The sequence below is a fragment of the Lissotriton helveticus genome, chromosome 7, assembly GCF_964261635.1.
Source record: "Lissotriton helveticus chromosome 7, aLisHel1.1, whole genome shotgun sequence".
Taxonomy (NCBI): Eukaryota; Metazoa; Chordata; class Amphibia; order Caudata; family Salamandridae; genus Lissotriton; species Lissotriton helveticus.
Genome location: NC_136068.1, coordinates 428,275,530 through 428,289,393, shown reverse-complemented (window position 1 = coordinate 428,289,393; position 13,864 = coordinate 428,275,530). Strand labels below are relative to the sequence as shown.

Sequence of the window (13,864 nt, the reverse complement as noted above, 5' to 3'; positions counted from 1 at the left end):
GGGCCTTGACTCTACTCAGTAAGGCTGAGCCAATATATGATAAACCAAACAAGATGCCAATACTGAAAATTGTTTGGCAATTATTCAATTATTGGTCCCATTGCTAATTTGTCAAAGGAACCATGAAACGTTAATTTCACAAGAATTTTAATATTTTTCAAAGCTTTTGCTTATTTTTCAATCCATATACACAAATGCAAATAGATAATACTTGACACAAATACAGACAAAATTGAATTCTTCAAGCATCACAAGACTTCTCATAAAAGACCCCACAAACATATTTACTTCTCTTTTAACCATTCACAATTTATTCCTGAAACAAACCAAGCTCCACATACTCACACTATACATCAGTGGGCCACGCCAAAATCGTTCGTAATTCTTAAACAATGGCCCAACCCACAGAAGAACAGAACGCATGTAGCCAAAAAAGGTGTACAATGTCCCATTAATTGAACAGAACCAATCCAAAAAATGAACAACAAAATTGTACCAACACAAAATGTATTTTGGACAGCCACTAAGTAGTGAATGAGTTAGTTTGACTACACAATGCGTAAGGTCGACGCATTTCGAACCGTATTGGATAGCAGGGTTCGCCTCAGAACCAACACAATCTATAAAAGAAAGGAAAAATACATCCTCTTACTATTCTGATCTTACACATAACGACATACACCGGTGAGGTGTAATCATGCTGTAATGTATCAGCTTCCTACCTTGCTCCACAAGAGTGAGACTGTTCTATTCCTCGTCTATCCTAAGTGCATCTACAAAGTCATAAAAGACAAAAAATAAGAAACTCATCAAAAACCTACGTCACGTCAGCAGTAAATCTGAAAGTACATGCTCAACAAAGATAGAAAATTGAGCTTACATTATGAAGTTCTCCACATTTCTTGTAATTCGGTTCAAAGTGTGGATGTCCGTTATTCTATAAAAACAAAGAAGTTGGCTCTGTGTTAGCTCACAATCCTTGAATAGTGCAACAAGTGGTTACTCCGCCTATAATCAGACCACATTTGTGCAAACCATAGGCTGATGTAATCCAATAGCCCCTCAAATGCCGACAGCACGCACGTCCGCTCGCATTTTAATCAACAAGCATTTCTTGCTTAAAGTTTCGAGGCAGCATTCACCAAGGCGCTGGTCCAGTGTTAATCATCCCACTACGCAATAGCCCTGACCTGCGTGGAGTACTACCACATCGTTTATTGCCAAATGTAATGCGTGCACTAACCTTTTAGAAGTCAAGTAGTTGTATAAAAAAATCTCTGGCCGGCATTTGTGCTCCCTGCCCGGAGTTGCTCATCACGTCACGTCCCGCAGTGGTTTGTGGGTATTTAAGAACCCTGGGAAATGTAATTTTATGCCTCCCATTGCGAAAAACTTTATTAGACACGCGCTAAAACATCACGAATGGTAACACTCTGGGATATTGACATATATTCCGTTATTAATCGGCACCCGATGACTGTTGGCTAGTGTTTATGCCATGAAACAAACCGATTATTGGGAGGGTCCAAGGGCGAGTTTAACGACCCCCAATAGGTACATGCCCCAATCAACATAACTTATAACACAAGGAGTACCTAGAGGTCAAAGCATAGCTCTCACTCAACTGTGGTATAGACCCCAACACCCTACATGTGATAATATAGTGGAAACAAACAATACAATATAGCTAGGTGAAAAGGAAGCTCAAGAGCAAAGGGAATGAATCCCATCAGAGGCCACACTGTACCGCCCTCTTTCGCATCATTTGGGTAACCCTTTTACTCAGAAGACTGAATAGACGGTCTAGTAGTGTTATTATCACCTTGTTTTTAGATTTGGGAGACTGAGAGATAATATTAAATTACCAAAATCTACTCAACCTATCCAATTTTAAGTTTTCCTTTTATCACTTCACACTGCTTTTTCAGTAGGCACACCAACAACCTCCCTCTATTACTATTCTTTGTGCACATTCATATACGGTCATAATAACACTACTAGACCGTCTATTCAGTCTTCTGAGTAAAAGGGTGACAGCTATGCTTTGACCTCTAGGTACTCCTTGTGTTATAGGCTAGTGTTAATGCGCCTGCAAAAACAAAGAGATGAGTATCCCCAGGACACCGAGTCCTAGTGAGCATAAAAAGGCATGAGAAAGATACAAATAAAGAAAGACGTTTTTCTTTATATAAACCCCTCACTCACCAACCTTGTTGGTGACATGCTTCATCATCGGGGTCCACCTGAACGACCGAGTGTCACTCAGGTGTGCTGCGACGCCTGCAATTGCAGCGGAGCTGTTTTTTTTGTGAGTTGTGACAGGAGTGATTTAGGGAAAAAGTGGTTTTAAAAAGGTGTTCAACATGTACTCTTAGTCAATTTTATTCTAGAGTTATGTGACACAGTTAAAAGATATTTGTGGGATACTTATGCTGGTGTAATATGACCAGAAAGTATCAGTGTTATGTGAATATGGTCAACATGTTTCAATCTTTTAACAAATTAGTAGGTTTTCGTCAGGACCAATGTGCGATGAATCGAGAGGTATGCGCACACTAAGGCGCACCCGTCTCTGACTCAGCTAGATGCCAGACCGTATACTTATGGTTTGACGAGCTTACAGCCTTCTGTGTAAGAACAAATATGAAAAAACATTGTAAAAGTTGGTTCCATATTGAAATACTTTTCTAGTGATTCAAACAGCAATTGCATTAATTCTCCTTCATGAACATCGTATAATTATGGGGTTTTTAAACATCGTATAATTATGTTTTTTTTTTTTTAAAAACGCTCTTATTCAGACATGCATACACTGATACATCATTATTCCAAGTATTTTTGGAACGCTCTTATTCAGACATGCATACACTGATACATCATTATTCCAAGTGTTTTTTTTGTCTGGAAAATATGAGCTATCATTTTTTAGTCCATACCCACTCAATCTTCATCACAATCTGAAGTGGGTGTCTTGTGTTCCTTGTGAATCATGGAGCGCATTGTTATTAGTCATGACATTCGCATTATAAATGCCCAGTAATCTGGCAAAACGTGGTACTACATGTAAGCATTATCAAACAAAGGTGAGAACGCCAACGTTTTTTGTACTTACATTTTGAAAGACATAATGAGCTTTTTTTGTGGAAAAGCGCATGATTATCACTCAACAAAGGACTTACTCATAACTAATTGTAGTTTTGCCCCATGGATCCCGTGGATGGGGGCCTGTTACGAGAGCAATCTGTTGATGACAAAAAGGGGGAGGAACAGGTAGTATTTATCTTAAACATTACGAAATTAGAGGGAGTATTGCATGATTGCTGGAAAGTGGCTCTGATCGAAGGAGATGACCTGTCCTGGAAAAACTGAGCCCAACCGTATAGTTTTAGTGACTTACTTCTCTCGTGATTGTGACCCGCTGGTAAACCTGACTACCTTCCACACAGAGTCCTGAGGATACCGAGGGACCGCGTGGCATGTCTATAAGGGCAATGCTTCCTGATCGGTGGCAGCCAATCACAAAGCTCCTGTCCCAGTCATGTGACCGCGACGTGAAGAGAATTACCTTGTTGGTCGTTTCAGTCTAGTCGGGGACTGAGTGAAAATTATACTACATGATATGGTTTTTAAGGGATCATGAGAATGTTACCTTACATTGGTTTTGTTCAGGGCCGGCCTTAGGCATGTGCAAGCTGTGCACCTGCACAGGGCCACCAAACCCCAGCGGCCACCACACCAATATATATCCTTAATATAATTTGGCAGCCTCCGGCTCTGTTCCACTTCTAAACACCCTGACCCCCCCCTCTTTACTGGCCTCCGCGCTCCGCTCCACCCGGAGCCCCTCTTCCGGGGCCCCCTACCTACGCTCCCTGCCCAGGGCCACCATGAGCCTAGAGCCGCCCCTGTTTTGTCAGTACAAAAAAGCTTTATTGAGTGACCTATTCGTATTTGGATAGCATAATGTGAACCTGCTCTGATCGAATTTGGTGCACTCTGCGATGTGTGTTTTTTTAATAAAAAACGGCAATAGATGTTTAAATTTGAGGGATTACCCACCAATTAAAGCATGTGATTAAATGTCATTTTACTAAGGACAGTAGTGGAGGAGTGTGGCTCAATGGTTAGAGCGGCAGACCCTGATGCAGAGTTCTGACCAGGGTTCGATTCCCGCCTCAGCGGGGTCTCGGGCTCAATTTGCTCGGACCTGTTAATTCTCGCCTCGGTGCCTATTCTAATCACGGGCCCCACGCTGCAACTCTGGGCAATAGCTTGCTTAGCCTCCACACCGGCCCCAACAGCGCTAAGGATGCCTGGCTTCACCCTGGGGGTGCCCAGGAGTGGACACTTCACAGGGAAAGCCAGGAGAGGTTCCACAGTGGTATGAGTATCAGCGCCAGGAAACCGAATAGGCGACACCGCAAGGTGACCGTCTGGTGACAGTGCGCTCTATAAGTACCATGACATTTACATTTACATTTACTAAGCACATTTTCCATAGCTCTTGTTCCAGTCACAGGTAAGTGTGTGTATTAGTCCTTAAAACGGATTTTCAAATTGAAGGATTCAGCAACTTAAGTTGCTTAGAGTTACATGGCAATGTAAACAGAGTGGTATGTTTATTACTGGCAGTGAGTGTACCCTTTATCTCTGTTTCACGGTATTCAAAGGTATATTATCATTGAGTCCAGAAACATTAGTGGATAGTCTATATATCCAGCCTAGTTATTTTTCAAAAGGACGCTGCAATGTCTTTTCTCCTGGTTTTATTAGTTCTATAACGGTCCAACGCATATCGTTGGTGGTGTGGTTCATCGTGAGAAAATGTTCAGTCAGTTTTGTGGTTGCTTTTTTGCACCTTATTGTGCTTCTGTGCTCACAGAGCATTTTGATGCTGTTGATGGTGATGAATGCCTCTCCTACTAGTATTTCCACGTGGTTCTCTCGTGTCTGTTTCGCCCTCAGATGACGAAGAGGTATCGGAAAAAGTGAGGAATCTATTTCTTGACCTGCACTGAAATTCCGTAAGGAACCTCCGAAAATCCGTCCGGGTTTAAAAGTCTGAGTGAAGAAATGGATAAACGTTTTCCAAGGAAAAGTTCTTTTTGTCCTTTTCAAATTGATTACTCTTCTGGTTTACAGTGTAATCTTTGAATTCCAGGATTTCTTTCTCAACTTTTTCAAGGAGAGTTTTTGAATCAGTAATCATTTGGTTGTTTTTAATTTCCGTTTCTAGCTCTGAAATTTCTTCCAATTGTTTAAGGGAGAGCCGATGTGTTTTCTCCACAGTTAAGACTATCAGGTCTCTAATGCACTTGGTCTCAATGCAGCTGTATCCCTTTTTCTATTCAGGATCTTCAGTGAAAATCACCGGAATATTCCTAATTTGTAATCCTCCAGGTATTGTACCTGCTCACAGATGTTGCAAAAGAAAGTGCCCATGTAGGTCCGACCTAATTTGTTTTTTCCGTAGCCGGATGAGTTTGTCTGATTCGTTTTGCATTTTAGCTGATGCACTTAAGGTGGCAGAAGCAAAAACCGGTGGTGCGTTTATCAGCCATTGTGTGTGATCTTCACTATAGGCAAAAGTGTCTTTATCAGTCATAATCCTAACTGTCCAACTCCAACTCAAAACCAAAACCAGTAAATCTGACAGTACATGCTCAACAAAGAGAATTGAGCGTACATTATGAAGTTCTCCTCATTCCTTGTAATTCGGTTCAAAGTGTGGATGTCCGTGATTCTATAAAAACAAGGAAGTTGGCTCTGTGTTAGCTCACAATCCTTGAATAGTGCAACAAGTGGTTACTCCGCCTATAATCAGACATACCTTTCAGAAATCCAGCGTAAGGCGACCAGTAAATTGATGTACACCTCAGCACTTCCCCGACCAATGGCATCAACCTACAATAGTAGAAGGTTCGATGTTGTACACTCCACATCCAAGAAGGTAACAAGATGTTGGGAAGAGGTCCGACTGAATTTAATATCCTCTGTCCTTGTATTAAGCCATCCATGAAAATCCTCAAGTTGTTCTTGGGTTCCTGACCATACTAGAAAGACATCATCTATATAGCGCATCCAGTTGGAAATGCCCTCTTGAAATGGATTGTTATTATAAATGAACTTTTCCTCATTGAGCCCCATGTGTAACACGGCTACTTCTGGCGCAAATGGACAGCCCATGGCTACTCCCTTTATTTGAAAGAAAAACTCACTGCCGAAACTAAAATAGTTTCGTTGCAAAGCAAATTTGGCCAATTGAATGATAAAGCTTGTTGGGACCCTAGTTGGTCTGGTCCTTGTTTCCAAGAAGTGCATCAGCACCTCTATTGCTCCATCCTGAGGATCTGAGTGTACAAAGACACTACATAAAAGGTGACCATGACATTGCGAGACTCGTCAAACTCAATAGTTTCAATCCGGTTGATGAAGGCTGTAGTGTCTTGTAGATGAGCTGGGATGTTATTGACGAATGTTTTCAGAAAATGGTCTATGTATTTTGAAATGGGCTCAATTAAAGAGTCGCATCCAGAAACTATCGGTCTGCCCGGTGGTTTAGCCTCTAAACATAAATCTAGGATCAAAAGGAATGTTGAAAATGCCCCTTTAGTTAATCATTGGAAGGCTAAGGATCACAGGTTGGGCGATCTTCAATGGACTGTGATTTCAAAGATCAAAGTAGATCCACGGGGAGGGGACAGCGAACTACGTCTGTCTCAACGTGAGGCAATGCTGATCCTGAAATTTAATACAGCAGTGAATGGACTTAATGAGATTTCTGAGCTTTTCAAATTGTGATACTGACAGGCGCTGTGTTGCTATTCACTGAGATGTCCAAAATGTGTAGTTGCTTGAATATATGATTTCTGGGTAAGGCAGTGTCTGCAGAGTTGGGGTGAGTAGCCGTAAGAGAGGCAATTCGGGTGTGTATTACCGTCTCACGTGACCGGCCCGTAGAAGTGTTTCTATACATATAGGGCACAGAGACAGCCTTTAAAGTACACTCCTGCCCCGTACCATCGTTGGATCATGAAGTTGCATATATGGCAAAGTCAGCTCCTTTACGGCATGCAGTGCCAGCATGTACCATATGTTCACGAAGGTCTTGTAATGTGGATATACATACAAACTTTCCACTTAGCTGAAGTGTACTAGGTTTGTAATACTCGAGGTGCACATTGTGACAAAGTTTAGGCATCTAGATGTGGGGATGCATTAACACTAGCCAACAGTCATCGGGTGCAGAGAAAGAACGGAATATATGTCAATACCCCACAGTGTTACCGTTCGTGTTGTTTTAGCACGTGTCTAATAAAGTTTTTCACAATGGGAGGCATAAAACTAAATTTCCCAGGGTTCTTAAATACCCACAAACCACTGCAGGACATAACGTGACGAGCAACTCCGGGCAGGGAGCACAATCGCCAGCCGGAGATTTTGTTATCCAACTACTTCTAAAGGTTAGTGCACGCGTTACATTTGGCAATAAACAATGTGGTAGTACTCCACCTAGGTCAGGGTTATTGCGAAGTGGGATGTATAACACTGGACCAGCGCCTAGGTGAATGCCGCCTCAAAACTTTAAGCAAGAAATGCTTGTTGATTTAAATGCGCACTGTGTTGTTCGCGAGCGGACATGCGTGCCATTGGCATTTAAGGGGCTATTGGATTACATCAGCCTATGGTTTGCCCAAATGTGGACACAATTTCACAACACATCATTTTACAACATCAAACCTTCCACAATTGTAGATTGAAGCCATTGTTCGGGGAAGTGCCGAGGTGTACATCAATTTATTGGCCGCCTTACACTGGATTTCTGAAAGGTATGTCTGATTATAGGCGGAGTAACCACTTGTTGCACTATTCAAGGATTGTGATCTAACACAGACCCATCTTCTTTGTTTTTATAGAATAAAGGACATCCACACTTTGAACCGAATTACAAGGAATGTGGAGAACTTCATAATGTAAGCTCAATTCTCTATCTTTGTTGAGCATGTACTGTCAGATTTACTGCTGACGTGACGTAGGTTTTTTACGAGTTTCCTATTTTGTGTCTTTCATGACTTTGTGGATGTTCTTAGGATAAACGAGGAATAGAACAGTCTCACTCTTGTTGTTGAGCAAGGTAGGAAGCTAATACACGGGTGAGGTGTAATCATGCTGTAATGTATGTCGTTTTGGTAAGATCAGAATAGTAAGAGGATGTATTTTTTCCTTTCTTTTATAGATTGTGTTGGTCCTGAGGAGAACCCTGCTAACCAATAGGGTTCGAAACGCATCGACCGTATGCATTGTGTAGCCAAACTAACTCATTCACAACGTAGTGGCTGTTTAAAATATATTTTGTGTTGGTACAATTTTGTTCATTTTTTGGGTTGATTCTGTTTAATTGATGGGACATTGTATTCCTTTTTTGGCTACATGCGTTCTGCTCTTCTGTGGGTCGGACGATTGTTAAGAATTACGAATGATTTTGGCGTGGCCCACTGGTGTATCGTGTGAGTGTGTGGAGCTTGGTTTGTTTCAGGAATAAATGGTGAATGGTTGAAAGAGAAGTAGATATGTTTGTGGTGTCTTTTATGAGAAGTCTTGTGATGTTTGAAGAATTCAATTTTGTCTGTATTTGTGTCATGTATTATCTATTTGCATTTGTATACATGGATTGAAAAATAAGCAAAAGCTTTGAAAAATGATAAAAGTCTTGTGAAATTAACGTTTCATGGTTCCTTTGACAAATTAGCATGGGACCAATAATTGAATAATTGTCAAACAATTTTCAGTATTGGCATCTTGTTTGGTTCATCTGCCTAGCCTTGTGGCAGACACAAGATGGGAATCTTTTACAAACAGGTGTACTTTTTGATGGTGACTTCCCTTATGCTAACAACTACATACATAAGAAGCAACAAATCCATTTACATTAAAGTAAATGTGTCAACAGGCATGGCCTAACAACCAGAGTTGCAGACTTTAAGAATGGGAGAACCAGGGTTGAGTTCTGCTCAGCTCAACATTGTGACTTTGGGCGAATAATTTAATCTCCCTGTGTCTATGAAAAATAATAATAAATCTAACCATGTGTAATTTAATCTGGTGCTCACGTAAAATGCCTAAAAGTCTTTGGACCAAGTAGGCGCTATATCAAAACTGCTGGAAAAAAGTATAGTGTGGCTACTACCTTCCCAATCAAGCGTCTCCAAGTCATTGAGTGTTTATTTTACATATCTATATATACAAAAATAGCAATTGGTGGCTGGAATGCTGAGCAATGTCAAACACTCACCCCCAGTCAGAGATCCGGGACTATATCAATAGTTGTTTTGCTCACCATTCCATTCTAGTTTGGACCCAGCAATATGCAAATCAGTCTTCACCCTGCTTCCCATGAGAACAGTCCAGCCTGAACTATCTGGCCAGGTCATCCCTGTACCAGAAACAAGCATCCTAGGATCAGTTTCTGGGTATCATCCCTCATCAGCCAGGATAGCTTGAATTCAGTGGAATGGCTAGCACAGGACCCATGTCTGGGCATACCCATCCCACGTGAGGTGACATCCAAAAAAAGAAGAATTGATGAACAGAATGCTGAACAATGTCAAACTCTCGCCCCCAGTCAGAGTTCTGGGCCTAAATCCATTTTTTTTTTGCTCACCATGGTATTTCAGGTTAGACCCAGCAATATGCAAATCAGACACATGGGAACAGTCCAGCCTGAACTGCCATGCCAGGTCCTCCCTGAACTGGAAAAAAGCATCCTAGGATTGGTTCTGTGGTACCGTAATGCCATCTCGGGACCAACACGACCTCATAGCATTCTGACGGCTTGAGCAGCGAGTGGGTTCCCGCATTACGAAGGCAGAGGAAGGACCCCTGTGGCAGAGAGTGCACTCCCGGGTGAGTCAAAGTGAATTCCTCTGGGAGACATGCGTGCAGCTGAAATACTGCATGTCGAAGCTGTTAACAAGCACTGGCGGTTGCAGGCCCGCAGGAAACAGTACACAGTCTTGAGACCGTCATTGGACAGTCGTGGACCAGCACTGGTGGATGCTGACAGATGAGTGGGTAGGCAGGTAAAAACTGAGAGTGACTCTGTACAGACCCCCATGAACCGTGGGGCAAGGAAGTGAACGCACCCATCCACCTGGAAAACAAAATAAAAAGGAGGAAGGAAATATTTAATGATGGACCAGTAGCAAGTTACCATGCCATCCGCACCTGCGCAGACTCCTCTGTTACAGCGTTGGCCCCCATTTAGCCAGCTGTTAGACCCCACCATGGCTGCCCCCCGCTGGCACCAATGGGTTGGGCACCTGAAACACTACTTTTGCACCAAACGTGAAACTAAAAGGGCAGTGAAGAGTTCCATGATGCTACATGTGGGAGGCGCAGAACTCTGACCTATTTTAACTCCTTCTAAACACAGGAGGTGACAATGATTTTGACGACTCAGTGGCAGCACTAAACCGTAATTTTGATCCCCATCTGAATTATATGAGAGATTCAAAATGAGACGGGCTCATATGTCCGCCTGTGCAAATTGGCAGGCACATGCACTGACCTCAACCAGCCGGATGAAATCGGGGCCCAACTGATCCAAGGGCGCAGATCCTCTGCCCTAAGAAACATCATACTGTTGCAGCCTGGTATCTCCCTAGACAAAATGCTGATACTGGCAAGGTTCCACAAGTTGGTGGACAGCAGGGCAGAGGACATGGATGTTGCATTGGCGAGAGGGACAACCACATCGAGTGCAACACAGATGATAAAAGTTAGGGAAGAACATGTCGATGTCGTCCAGAGGCACCCTGCTCGGCTTTGCATCATCACGACACCCAGGCCACCTGGAAAGGGGTGTGGCAATTGCGTTCTGACACACCAAATGCCCAATGTATGTCAAGCGCAAGGGAAGACTCGCTCAAAGTGTGGGCGGTTGAATCATTTTGACATGGTGTGCCACATCAGTAGGAAAAGCATGCTGAGGGTGCGGGCATCTGACCCTGTGTGAGAAGTTGGCTTGGTATATGATGTTCACTATTCTAGTGAGCACCTTGCACCAGTCCAAACAACCCTTATGGTGATGGTTGTAAAGTCAACCTTATAGACCAGCTATCCTAGTGGTAGCATGGACAAGAGGGCATGTGAAGCCAGCTGTTTTACCATATGCAATCCCTTTAATACCAAATGAAAGGACACCACGCAGGTTATATATTCAAAATATATATATATATTTATTTCTAAAACAACTCTCTGTACTCTTTATGAGGACAGAAGCAAAAGCGTATAACAAATAACTTAATATCACATACAATAAGTTGCACAATATGGATAGGCCCTGGTGGCCCGTTAAACCATATATTAAAATAGTGGTATAAGAACCACGTCACGAACAATGGTAAGGCCTAGAGCCTTTGGAATCACTGCGACCACACTGGACTAACAGTTGTTAGGAGGCAGGAGGCCCACGGAGTGTGTGTGCAGTGTCTAAACACACACGCGTGCACACATACAAGTCAATGGGTGCGTAAAGTTAGAAAGTTAAAGAGTTAGGAGTCTTCTGACCGGACTAGAACTAAACCACTTGAAACTATGACACTAGGATAGTCAATCTGCACAGGAGTACCGGAGTATCCACGTTACCTCACCCACAGGACGCAGGTGCATAGGTCCCAAAGTGTGTCTGGTTTTGTCGTGGAGTTCTATGGAGCCTTGGAGAAAAGATGCTGCAGGCGACCAGGAGAGAAGAGTCCGGTTGGAACCAAGGGTGGATCGAGGATGAAGAGTACCTGAAAGCAGAGGGGACAGAGTCTGGGTCACTAACCAGTGACCAGGATGGAACCAGGAAGGAACCAGGCGATGTCGGAAAGCAATCAAGCAATGTTGTGAAGCTTGTCTCTGCTGCCACGTGGACCAGGGGGCATCGACGGTGACGAGGAGCTGGTTGTGGACTGTCCCACAAAGGCTCTCGCTGTCGGCGGTGTCGGTTCTCGAATCAGAGTCAACAGGCCTTGGCAAATACAACCCACACAGGAATCGAAGATGGCTTCTTAATCAGGCCAGCAAGGTCTGATGGGCCGCTCCTTTTCAGGGGGGAGCGAGGGACAGTCTGAAGCAACCAGACCAGCAGTGTAAGTTGAAGGTTTCGTCGTCACAGAGGCCACTAGCCAATGGGCAAGTGACCGGACAGACGCGTCAAGCAGGAAAATGCAGAAGGGCACCACGCAGCACTCGGTGAGTGTGGAGGGGTGATCTCCAGTGCAGTTGATGCTCGGGCTGGGGCTTCTCAATCCCCAATGCACAACTTCGTGGGTGCCTCAGAAGCTGCACGGAAAGCAATTCACTGGCTTTCCAAGATGGCCGGTCCCACGTCTCGTGTCGCCTCCACGGGTCTCAGCTTGGCTGTGGCTGTGGATCGGGCTGAAAGAAGTCTGGTGGTCTGGGTCTTCTCAGGCTCTGTGTTTGAGCTCCAGCGGGAGCAACGACAAAGCAAACCGTTGAGCGCTTGATGGTGCCTGCTTGCACAGGGTGGCACTCCTTGACCACAAGGGAGATTCTTCAGTCTTCTACGTCGAGTAGGATGTCGAAGGTCCAGAGTTTCGTATCAGAGTTTCAGTCAGGATAAATCTAAAGTCTTGGGACACAGCTCCTACCTTTATTCCAAATCAAGGGGCTGGATTACCTGCTAGGTCCCTCATATGGGTGGGACCCAGGAAGGGGGTGGTTAAACCCCTTTCCCTTTATCCAGTTTTGCGCCAGCGCTGGGGCTGGAGTGCCCCAGCACTGGTTTGAACTGGCCTATGCATGGAGCACCTTGTGTGCCCCAGGCAGTGTCTCATTTCATTCAGCCCTCCCTGCCCCAATACACTGTGGCCTGTGTGGGTTGGTGCTAGCACCTCCCTGTGACAGGAAACCTATTTTTCAAGCCTCCCTCGCTGGAAGGGCTCCCAGCAGTAGGAGGTCAGACTTGTGTCTGTGGCAGCAGCATCCATTTTGTGATGCTGGGGCTCTGGTTAACTAATATCAGGGGCCTGCTTTCCGTGGGCTGGAATGTCGGTGAGGAGGCGGGTAATGCCTGTGCTCACAAGGGATTTGGCTTGTTGCCGGGGTCGAGGAGGAAGTATCGGGATGTGGGGAGCACCCGGAGAAGCTGCCTCCTCTCCGACATTCCGGCCCACGGAAAGCAGGCCCCTGATATAGCACCGGCTGGTGCCGATATTCTCTGCAGATTCTTTCTCGCATACACACCCGACCAGGACCGGGTTGGAATTATCACCAGTCCCCCGATACCGACAGACCACATCTACCCTCAGCCCTGAAGAGTCACGGGTTCACCCTAGATTGACGAAACACGTGTCGGCTGGTTCTTGTTCAAATTGGTTCCCTTATGGTTAAGAGGAACCCTGACTAAGTCATTAAAAACACACCGAAAGAAGACTTGTGTGCGATCTTATCCTTTTCTCTTAATACTACGATTAATATAATCATCAAACACAGGTTGTGTGCGCTTGACTCTGCATTAATCATCAAGATAAGCTGCACAAAAGTCATCCAACCCAGTAAGGACTTGGTTCACCAACCTTTGGAAAGTGGCAGGTGCATTCTTCAAACCAAAGGGCATCACCACAAATTGGTAATGACCTCCAGGGGTTGAGAAAGCTGTTTTGGCCTTGGCATCCTCCGCTAACCTGATCTACCAATAGCCAGCTGTCAAATCAAATGTGCTCAGAAACTCAGAAGCCAATCTATCAATGAGCTCATTGTAGGAAGGTGGATATCTGACTATGGTTACCCCCAACTTTTTACCTAGTGTTTTGCTGGTTTCTGACTTAGTTGGCCTGGGATCCTGCTATTCAGGACC

General features: G+C 44.2%; 1 long non-coding RNA gene across 1 annotated transcript; it reads right to left on the bottom strand.

Annotated features, from left to right (window-relative positions):
• Positions 1–200: 200 nt before the first annotated feature.
• Positions 201–1,006, bottom strand: LOC144766804 (uncharacterized). The gene is made up of 3 exons (XR_013597935.1): positions 881–1,006; positions 723–773; positions 201–620 (listed from the first exon to the last, which is right to left on the bottom strand). It is a non-coding gene; the product is annotated as an uncharacterized LOC144766804 (long non-coding RNA).
• Between the last annotated feature and the right edge of the window lie 12,858 nt (positions 1,007–13,864).